Raw genomic sequence first — 12,087 nt, 5'->3', positions numbered from 1 at the left:
ATTCAAAACATCTCTATTTTTCCTGCTTGTCATTAGCCGTGTTCAAAACATCTTTGTTTCGCCCTTGCTTGTCGTTCGTCTTATTCTGCCGAGATACCAAATTAACGAAATACTTAAGAATTTTTTTAATTAAATAAATTGGTTTGAAATTTCTTTATGACTTCTTGAGGTTGATCTGTAATACGCTTATTATTTACCAGAAATTCAAGTTATTTGATAGGAGATCAGTGTATAACATACATCACATACAAAGTACACTTCTTCACATACAAGGTACACTTCTTCAAACACCTCTTGTAGAATAGCACTCAGAGCTGTAGCTTGCTACAAGTCCAGCTATAATTTAACAATAGTGAGAGTGATAAACATAGCTTACATCAGACCCTTAAATGTTCATGCTGCAGCTATGTTAATTCTAGCTGGCTCTTTGGAGCTAATGCAAACCGACACTCTCAGAATTATTCTTGGCTGTGCTATAACCACCAAGGTTCTTAATTTGAGGAAGGAGCTCGGTGTTCCTAGTATCAGTGATAGGATAATTTAGCTTAACAATGAGCTTGGTATTAAAATGGTGAGAAATGAACCAGACAGTGTCACCATAATTCTCACTAACTGTCTAGAAGTAAATAAACACAAATGAATTATAAAAATATGGAATTGTATTTAGTTTTATAACTCGTATGAACTGTTTCTCAGCAAGAGTATTTCGCCCCTCCATGGAAGATGTTGTAATTAAAGATCATATGATCATATACCTTACAGCCCGTCTCAAGAAGCTCATCATTAGTAATCCCTATCTTGAATCACTTGCCAAGGAAATTACTTACACACACACACAAACACACACACACACACACACACACACACACACACACACACACACACACACACACACACACACACACACACACACACACACACACACACACACACACACACACACACATAAACACACACACGCCACATCCGCCCGGTTCTCACTCAGTTTCTCCACTCCTGCTCACACAAACAGGTGTGTGAGCCAGGGTCCTGCATGACGCCATCCATGTTTAGCTCCTCTGAGCAACTCCACTACAACTGCAACACTTAAAACAAGCAACACAATGGTCAAGTCAGGTCGAAACGTCGTCGTAAGCTCCTCTCTCCTACGTACGGGTTATTTATATATTGTTCCAGTCAAGGTATTGTGGCTTTTCGTTCTCAAAACAATATTGATTTTACATTATTATCCACTAAATAACCCAGGATAACTCAAAAAAGCCAAGTATTGTGCCTGATTTAAGCGAGACCCCTTAGATCCTCTTTCCTCTAGAACGGGACCAACAGTGAGCTTCCAGAATCAAAATGCGCCATCGGTAAAGGTGTCCTAAGCCCACGAATTCGTTGTCATTTTCTTTAAATTGTCGAAAAATCACACAGTCTGACTTTTTTCTATTATTCTAGGTAATGAACACTATATATGATGATTGTACTTTTGTGTACCTGCACTTAAATAAGCTTACTTACTATTTATTACGTACTATTTTCGACTATCTTTACTCTATTGGTCACTACGTGTATAATGTACCTAAGTAAGCATACTTATTTGCTTACTATTTTCGACTATCTTCACTCTATTGGTCACTACGTGTATGTATCTAAGTAAGCTTGCTTATTTGCTTACTATTGTCGACTATCTTCACGTTATATATTTATTACTAATTAAACAATGTCCTCAGGTTCCCTGAGTTTAACCCTCATGTCTTGCCCAGCTCAGGAAGCGAACCACAAAAGCAAGTCGACTAAGACCCTGGTACCTACTTACTGCTAGCTAAACTGGGGCAGCAGGTGTGAGGTGACTTGCCTATAAACGTCTCTCCCACCCGGTAGTTAATCCCGGTCCCTTCCGGGTGTAAGTAATTTGACCATGTTCCAGGAATTTGATTAATCAGGTGTTCACATTGCTGCATACTTTTCCATTATTTCCGGCAATAGATCTGATAGGATAGAAAGGACGATGACAAAGTTGATCCCATGTATCAGGAATCTTCCCTATGAGGTTAGACTGAGGGCCCTGAATCTGCACTCTCTACAAAGGCTTAGAATTATGGGGGATATCATTGAGGTGTATAAATGGAAAACAGGAATAAATAAAGGGGATGTAAATAGCTTACTAAAAATATTTAGCCAAGACAGGACTCGCAGCATTGGTTTCAAGTTGGAAAAATTCAGATTCAGGAAGGATATACGAAAGCACTGATTTGGCAATAGAGTTGTGGATGAGTGGAACAAACTCCCCAGTGCAGTTATAGAGGCTAAAACGTTGTATAGTTTTAAAAATAGGTTAGATAATTACATGAGTGGGTGTGGGTGGGTGTGAGTTGGACCTGACTAGCTTGTCCTACTAGGTGAGATGCCATGCTCCTTCTTTAAGTGAATGTGACCTGACCTAACTAGGTTAAGGCATTGGCTTAAGCCGGTAGGAGACTTGGACCTGCCTCGCATGGGCCTGTTGCGGTGTTCCTTCTTTATTATGATCTTATGTTCTATTGGTGGATATATACTAGGTGAGGCAGCCAAGAAATATATATTCTGCTGGTGGCCATCTCAATACAGTAACAGGTACTGGATTGAGTACCCCCATTTCCTCTACCAATATTTTTGGAATGATGGTAAGGAAAGTGGCCCTTGCTGTGCCATAGGGAGGTGCTCATAGTGCCTATTCTATGTAACGTGTTAATCTATGATCTGATTAATGCTCAACCACCATCGCTATATGCGAATTTGTTATACGTCGTATTTCTCTCCGTTATTCTGTATATGCGACGTTCATAATAATAATAATAATAATAATAATAATAATAATAATAATAATAATAATAATAATTATTATTATTATTATTATTATAATTATTTTAATTATTATTATTATTATTATTATTATTATTATTATTATTATTATTATTATTATTATTATTATTATTATTATTATTATTATTATTATTATTATTATTATTATAATTTAGTTTATGAATGAACGCGAATCCTTAGGTAGGAAGGCGGTGCGAGAAGCTTTCCCGGCTGCGCTGGCAGCACATGTGTGGCAGAATGAGGTGTTTGCTCACACGGTACACATGTCTCCTACCAGTTCGCATCTGTGTGTTGACTAGTGAGGGTGTCGCTCTCGTGAGTCGTTGTGGAAGTTTATGCCGTCAGTTTGGTGAGGCCCCGTATAAAAAGGCCAGTAATTTTTTTGGGGTGGAGGGGCTAGGCCTTTTTCTAATTAAAAAGGCAATGAGAACTAAAACACAGATGCGTGTTTGACTTCTATTAAAACAGATTCGTGTTTGATTAGTGAAAAAAAGGAGCAACGCTGTTTTTTTTACATATATCAACGATTTTAGCAGGTCAGTTTTACCTGTGACATGCCTTTATATCTTATGAGTTTCGAGAGTTTTTGTCCTGTTCCCGCAGCTAGCTCCTGGGCCAGGTTTGCTTCAGTGATTTTGTGTACAGCTGGACTCAAAATATTTGTAACCTTTGTGTAAAACAGGACGTGTGTGTGTGTGTGTGTGTGTGTGTGTGTGTGTGTGTGTGTGTGTGTGTGTGTGTGTGTGTGTGTGTGTGTGTGTGTGTGTGTGTTAAAGTAACATAAACATTACAAATATATAAATTTCTATCCCTATGTTTTTTCGTAAGACAGCGATTAATTGCCTGTTTATATTAAACAAAGATAATTATGCACCAATTACCTATTTGTAATTACCTATTTATAGTCCCATCTTTAATTTTATAATATATAATTTAAAAAAAAAAATTTTGGTTGTGTATGTATGTGTATGTCGGCGTATATACGTTGTGAATTATCTCTCTATGTATATGTACGGCGAAATGTGTATAGCAGTGTATATATGCAGTGAAATGTATGTATGTGTTTGTATATGGACTGCCTGTGTCTGTTTCTCAGTGTATGTTGGCTGAGAGATGTTCTCTCTCATTGTGTATGTACTGATAGGTGTATACTTGTGTAATACACTGAGGGGAGTATATTAATGTATATACATCAAAAGGTGTATATGTCTTTGTTTATATACCGTGAGGTGGATCTCTCCCAGAATGTATTTACTGAGGTGTGTATATCTCTCAGTGTAAATACACTGAGAGGCGTATATCTGTGTACACCGTTAGATGTGTATCACTGTGTATATACACCGAAAAGGTGTATATGAGTATATGTATGAAGAAAAGTTATGTTAGTGGTGTCCTGTCTACAGTATTTGTAGTTACACCAGATGAGTTATGTTAGTGGTGTCCTGTCTACAGTAGTTGTAGTTACACCAGCTGAGTTATATTAATGGTGTCCTGTCTACAGTATTTGTAGTTACACCAGATGAGTTATGTTAGTGGTGTCGTGTCTACAGTAGTTGTAGTTACACCAGCTGAGTTATATTAATGGTGTCCTGTCTACAGTATTTGTAGTTACACCAGATGAGTTATGTTAGTGGTGTCCTGTCTACAGTATTTGTAGTTACACCAGCTGAGTTATATTAGTGGTGTCCTGTCTACAGTATTTGTAGTTACACCAGCTGAGTTATATTAGTGGTGTCCTGTCTACAGTATTTGTAGTTACACCAGCTGAGTTATGTTAGTGGTGTCCTGTCTACAGTCAGTAGAATGACCATAATGTTCCAGCAAGCTAACGTGTCAGCAGCACAGTGTACATAAGAACATAAGAACATAAGAACGAAGGAACACTGCAGAAGGCCTACTGGCCCACGCGAGGCAGGTCCAAGTCTCCTACCGGCTTAAGCCAATGCACCCAACCTAGTCAGGTCAGGTCACATTGACTTAAGGGAGGAACACGGCAACCGACCTGTTAGCACAAGCTATCAGGTCTAACTCACACCCACCCACATCTACTCATGAATTTATCCAACCTATTTTTAAAGCTACACAACGTTCTGGCCTCTATAACGGTACTTGGGAGTTTGTTCCACTCATCCACAACTCTATTACCAAACCAGTACTTTCCTATATCCTTCCTGAATCTGAATTTTTCCAACTTAAAACCATTGCTGCGAGTCCTGTCTAGGCTAGATATTTTCAGCACACTATTTACATCCCCTTTATTTATTCCTGTCTTCCATTTATACACCTCAATCATATCCCCCCTAATTCTACGTCTTTCTAGAGAGTGCAGTTTCAGGGCCCTTAGTCTATCCTCATAGGGAAGGTTTCTGATACATGGGATCATCTTTGTCATCCTCCTTTGTACATTTTCCAGAGAATTTATATCCATTCTGTAATACGGTGACCAAAACTGTGCAGCATAATCTAAATGAGGCCTAACCAAGGATGTATAGAGTTGAAGAACAACCTGAGGACTCCTATTATTTATGCTTCTTGATATGAAGCCAAGGATTCTATTAGCTTTATTGCGAACACTTATGCACTGTTGTCTTGGTTTCAGATTACTGCTAACCAGAACTCCTAAATCTTTTTCGCAATCCGTAATATTAAGATCTACATTATTTAGTTTATATGTGGCATGGTTATTGTCCTGTCCAACATTTAGAACTTTGCATTTGTCTATATTAAACTGCATCTGCCACTTCTCCGACCACTGCATCAGTCTATTCAAATCTTCCTGGAGTGCTCTAATGTCCTCGTCAGAATGAATTCGACGGCCTATTTTGGTGTCATCGGCAAACTTGCCGATGTCGCTCTTTATGCCCTCATCTATGTCGTTTATGTAGATTGTGAACAGCAGGGGGCCCAACACTGACCCCTGTGGAACACCGCTCGTGACGCTTCCCCACTCTGATTTCTCCCCATTTATGCAAACTCTCTGCTGCCTATTTGTCAACCATGCCTCTATCCAGGAAAAAATTTCTCCTCCTATTCCATGTGCTTTAATTTTCCTCAATAGTCTCTGATGTGGGACCCTGTCAAAAGCCTTACTGAAGTCCATATACACAATATCATATTCATTACCATGATCTACCTCCTCAAATACCTTAGTGAAAAAAGTTAATAAATTCGTAAGGCAGGAACGCCCCTTTGTAAAACCATGCTGAGATTCGTTGATTAATTTATGCTTTTCAAGGTGGCTACGAACTGCCTCGGCAATTATTGATTCCATAAATTTTCCCACTATGGAGGTTAGGCTTATTGGTCTATAGTTCGAAGCTAAGGACCTGTCACCTGTTTTGAAAATAGGTATCACATTTGCCATTTTCCACTTATCTGGCACCATGCCAGTTTGTAGTGATATGTTGAAAAGATTAGCCAAAGGTGTGCTAAGCTCCTCTTTACATTCCTTTAGAACCCTTGCATACAGTTCATCAGGGCCTGGGGATTTGTTAGGTTTTAATTTATCTATTTGCCTAAGGACCATGTCACTTGTGACCCTAATAGTGCACAGTTTATTATCGTCCTGTTCTACATAATTTATCATTACTGGTATATCGCTGGTATCCTCCTGTGTAAAAACTGAGAGGAAGTATGTGTTAAAAATTCTACACATTTCCTTATCACTGTCAGTGAGCTGACCCGAGGAACTTTTGAGTGGGCCTATCTTGTCCCTGATCTTACTTCTGTATACCTGAAAGAATCCTTTTGGGTTAGTCTTCGATTCTCTTGCAACTTTAACCTCATAATCTCTTTTCGCTTTTCTAATTCCCTTTTTTATTTCTCTCTTTAACTGAATATATCGATTTCTTAATTGGCCCTCTCCTCTTTTGATTTGCCTATATATGCCTCTCTTTTGACCAATCAGATATTTTAATCTATTGTTCATCCATTTAGGATCATTTTTGTTTGATCTGATTTCCCTATTTGGAACATAATTTGACTGAGCAGCTAGAACTATGCCCTGGAAAGCATCATATCGGCAACCATCACCACCTACCTGACCCTTAGTCAGGTCATTCCAGTTCAGCCCACCTAAGTAATTTTTCAGTCCTATGAAATCAGCCAAGCGAAAGTCAGGGACGGAGACTTGATTGCCATTATTAGGGGAATTCCATGATATATTAAAACTGAGTGATTTGTGATCACTCTCCCCAAGCTCATCATTAACCTCAAGATTATTAATTAGTGTTTCCCTACTGGCAAGAACCAAGTCAAGGAGGTTATTTCCCCTAGTTGGCTCTGTCACAAACTGTTTTAAAAAACAATCCTGGATCGTATCAAGAAAGTCACCCGACTCTAAATTTCCTGTCAAATTGCTCCAGTCAATCTGTATATAGTTGAAATCTCCCATTAGCACAACATTTTCGTATGTAGATGCCTTACGAATTTCGTCCCATAGAAGTTTACTGCACTCCCTATCAAGATTTGGGGCCCTGTAAATCACACCCAAAATTAGTTTTTCTCGGCCCTCGAGAAGCTGTAACCAAACAGATTCAGTGGCTGACGCTTCTAATTTAATATCTTGTCTTACACAACAATTTAAATTGTCTCTGACATACATCGCTACTCCACCACCTTTCCTGTTGACCCTGTCAGTGTGGAATAATTTATAGCCTTGTATGTGACATTCAGAGGGCATCTCTCTATCTTTCAGATTGAGCCAGGTCTCTGTTATAGCAATAATATCTATGTTTCCTGCACTTGCAATTAATCTTAGCTCATCTATCTTATTTCTAACACTCCTGCTATTAGTATAGTAAACCTTAAGGGAGCTAGTCCCTTGCTGCCCTCTGCTGCCCCCCTTTGTTAGCTGACCTGTTCTATTGTCTTTATTTATAACTTCATGCTGAATGCCTTTTATACATTTACTGTTTCCAACCCTAGTGTTGCAACCTGCTTGTTTCCCACACACACCCATACCTCTATCTTCCATCAGTTTAAAATCATAGGCATTTCACCAATGGCCTTCTCAATCGAGTCTGCAAGTGCTACCACCCCTGCCCCAGAGAGATGTACCCCATCCCTTGCATACATATCATGTTTGCCATAAAAGTTGTTCCAGTTGTCAATGAATGGGATTGCAAGTTCCTTGCAGTATCTGTCTAGCCAGCAATTTACACCAATTGCCCTAGACAACCATTCATTTCCTACTCCCCTTCTAGGCAAGATGCTACATATGATTGGGATCCCTCCCTTAGACTTAATGAAATCTATAGCTGACCTGTACTTATCTAGCAGCTCTTCTCTCCTACCCTTCCCAATATCATTTCCACCAGCACTGAGACAGATAATGGGCTTGTTCCCATTACCTGACATGATATTATCCAGCCTGTTGACAATGTCCCCAACACCAGTGTTCTCTCAGTATAATATACCAGTACCACAGTGTACCATCAGTTATGTGCTTTAATATATGTCTACAACATCCAACATACATGTGGTACACAAATAACCCGCACATAAAAGAGAGAAGCTTACGACGACGTTTCGGTCCGACCTGGACCATTTACAAAGTCACACCGGACCGAAACGTCGTCGTAAGCTTCTCTCTTTTATGTGCGGGTTATTTGTGTATCGTTCCAGTCACGGTATTGTGCTTTTTTTTTTTTATTTATACATGTGGTCTCATAGCCATGGCGAAAATATATAATGTCCGTAAAATTAATTGCGGACGTCCTAAATACATTTTGAGTTTATCTTAACAAATGTGGTGTTTCTAATGTTTGGAATGTTTGGTCGGTCCTGGACCAGCGTGACTTGATAATGGTCCTGAATGGACCGAAACGTCGACATAAGGTTCCTCTCCTAAGCGCAGATTTTTTGGTGAATTGTTCGAACCATGGTATTGTGTCTTTTTCTTTTAGGTTTCTTAATTAATCTTTCTAAGGTTATTTTGTAGCATATCCTGGGAAAAATGGTTTTTATTTACGTGTCTGGTATATGAGGACACTATACTGTTGTACACTATACTGTTGTACACTACACTGTTGTACACTATACTGTTGTACACTATACTGTTGTACACTATACTGTTGTACACTACACTGTTGTACACTATTCTGTTGTACACTATACTGTTGTACACTATACTGTTGTACACTATACTGTTGTACACTATACTGTTGTACACTACACTGTTGTACACTATACTGTTGTACACTATACTGTTGTACACTATACTGTTGTACACTACACTGTTGTACACTATTCTGTTGTACACTATACTGTTGTACACTATACTGTTGTACACTATACTGTTGTACACTATACTGTTGTACACTATACTGTTGTACACTATACTGTTGTACACTACACTGTTGTACACTATACTGTTGTACACTGCACTGTTGTACACTGCACTGTTGTACACTACACTGTTGTGCACTACACTGTTGTACACTGCACTGTTGTACACTACACTGTTGTACACTACACTGTTGTACACTACACTGTTGTACACTGCACTGTTGTACACTGCACTGTTGTGCACTACACTGTTGTACACTGCACTGTTGTACACTACACTGTTGTACACTACACTGTTGTACACTACACTGTTGTACACTGCACTGTTGTACACTGCACTGTTGTGCACTACACTGTTGTACACTGCACTGTTGTACACTACACTGTTGTGCACTACACTGTTGTGCACTGCACTGTTGTACACTGCACTGTTGTACACTGCACTGTTGTGCACTACACTGTTGTACACTGCACTGTTGTACACTGCACTGTTGTGCACTGCACTGTTGTACACTACACTGTTGTACACTACACTGTTGTACACTGCACTGTTGTACACTGCACTGTTGTGCACTACACTGTTGTACACTGCACTGTTATACACTACACTGTTGTACACTACACTGTTGTACACTGCACTGTTGTGCACTACACTGTTGTACACTGCACTGTTGTACACTACACTGTTGTACACTACACTGTTGTACACTACACTGTTGTACACTGCACTGTTGTACACTGCACTGTTGTGCACTACACTGTTGTACACTGCACTGTTGTACACTACACTGTTGTACACTGCACTGTTGTACACTGCACTGTTGTACACTACACTGTTGTACACTGCACTGTTGTACACTACACTGTTGTACACTACACTTGTACACTACACTGTTGTACACTACACTGTTGTACACCACACTGTTGTACACCACACTGTTGTACACTACACTGTTGTACACCACACTGTTGTACACTACACTGTTGTACACCACACTGTTGTACACCACACTGTTGTACACTACACTGTTGTACACTACACTGTTGTACACTACACTGTTGTACACTACACTGTTGTACACCACACTGTTGTACACCACACTGTTGTACACTACACTGTTGTACACTACACTGTTGTACATTACACTCTTGTACACCACACTGTTGTACACTACACTGTTGTACACTACACTGTTGTACACCACACTGTTGTACACTGCATTGTTGTACACTTCACTGTTGTACACTACACTGTTGTGCACTACACTATTGTACACTACACTGTTGTACACTACACTGTTGTACACTACACTCTTGTACACTACACTGTTGTACACCACACTGTTGTACACTACACTTGTACACTACACTGTTGTACACTACACTGTTGTACACTACACTGTTGTACACTACACTCTTGTACACTACACTGTTGTACACCACACTGTTGTACACTACACTCTTGTACACTACACTGTTGTACACTACACTGTTGTACACTACACTTGTACACTACACTATTGTACACTACACTGTTGTACACTACACTTGTACACTACACTGTTGTACACTACACTGTTGTACACTACACTGTTGTACACTACACTTGTACACTACACTGTTGTACACCACACTGTTGTACACTACACTTGTACACTACACTGTTGTACACTACACTGTTGTACACTACACTTGTACACTACACTGTTGTACACCACACTGTTGTACACTACACTGTTGTACACTACACTGTTGTACACTACACTGTTGTACACTACACTTGTACACTACACTGTTGTACACTACACTGTTGTACACTACACTTGTACACTACACTATTGTACACCACACTGTTGTACACTACACTTGTACACTAATCTTGACTGTCTTCACACTTTTCTTCGACTATCTTCTATCCTCTTCACTTACCTGGAGGTTACCTGGAGGTTATTCCGGGGATCAACGCCCCCGCGGCCCGGTCCATGACCAGGCCTCCCGATGGATCAGGGCCTGATCAACTAGGCTGTTACTGCTGGCCGCACGCAGTCCAACGTACGAGCACTTAGTCTAACTTATCCTTATTCTCCTCTTTTTCTTTCTCTCGTGAATTTATAATGGTCCAGAAAGGCCTAAAACATCGTTAAATAATTATCTTCAATTTGGGATAAGTTGTAAGCGCAGTTTCTTGCATCACAACAAACTTTCTATTTTCTCAACTCATTCCAGAGCATTTACTGCAGAACTCTGCAAGCACAAAGAATAAATTGGTTGACTTTCTTTGTGTTACTAAACCCAGGAGGGTTAATAACTTAAGATAACCCACAAAGCCAGGCTGTGGCTTGTTTCCACTTGGGTCCTTCAGCCCCTCTCCCCAGGATGCCACCCACAATAGCCGATTATCTCCCGGCTATTTAGTACTACTACGTGAGGAGACTTATCCTTACTTCTCGCTTTGTATCTCCCTTTATTGTAACTTATTTTCACACATTTAAGTTACTTAGCTATTTTAACCTTTAAATAATAAGATATTACGAGGATTCCAATGGAAATAAGTCACTTTCTCTTTAGTCAATAAGATATTATAAGGATTCCAATGGAAATAAGTCACTTTCTCTTTAGTCAATAAGATATTACAAGGATTCCAATGGAAATAAGTCACTTTCTCTTTAGTCAATAAGATATTACAAGGATTCCAATGGAAATAAGTCACTTTCTCTTTAGTCAATAAGATATTACAAGGATTCCAATGGAAATAAGTCACTTTCTCTTTAGTCAATAAGATATTACAAGGATTCCAATGGAATTAAGTAGCTTTCTTTTTAGTCAATAAGATATTACAAGGATTCCAATGGAAATACGTCTCTTTGTCTGACTTTTAAAAGTTATGTTAGGTAATTTACACTACGCATGATATTTGTACTTACGTGTACTTATGCCTAAATAAATTTA

General features: G+C 39.2%; 1 protein-coding gene across 1 annotated transcript in view; it reads left to right on the top strand.

Annotated features, from left to right (window-relative positions):
- Positions 1-3,156: 3,156 nt before the first annotated feature.
- Positions 3,157-12,087, top strand: part of LOC128701141 (uncharacterized) — a 52,442-nt gene continuing 43,511 nt past the window's right edge. The window contains exon 1 of the mRNA XM_053794733.2: positions 3,157-3,386. The gene's annotated coding sequence lies outside the window, so the exon portion shown is untranslated. The remainder of the gene's footprint in view (positions 3,387-12,087) is intronic.

The sequence above is a fragment of the Cherax quadricarinatus genome, chromosome 73, assembly GCF_038502225.1.
Source record: "Cherax quadricarinatus isolate ZL_2023a chromosome 73, ASM3850222v1, whole genome shotgun sequence".
NCBI lineage: Eukaryota > Metazoa > Arthropoda > Malacostraca > Decapoda > Parastacidae > Cherax > Cherax quadricarinatus.
This window is presented reverse-complemented; position numbering and strand designations above follow the sequence as displayed.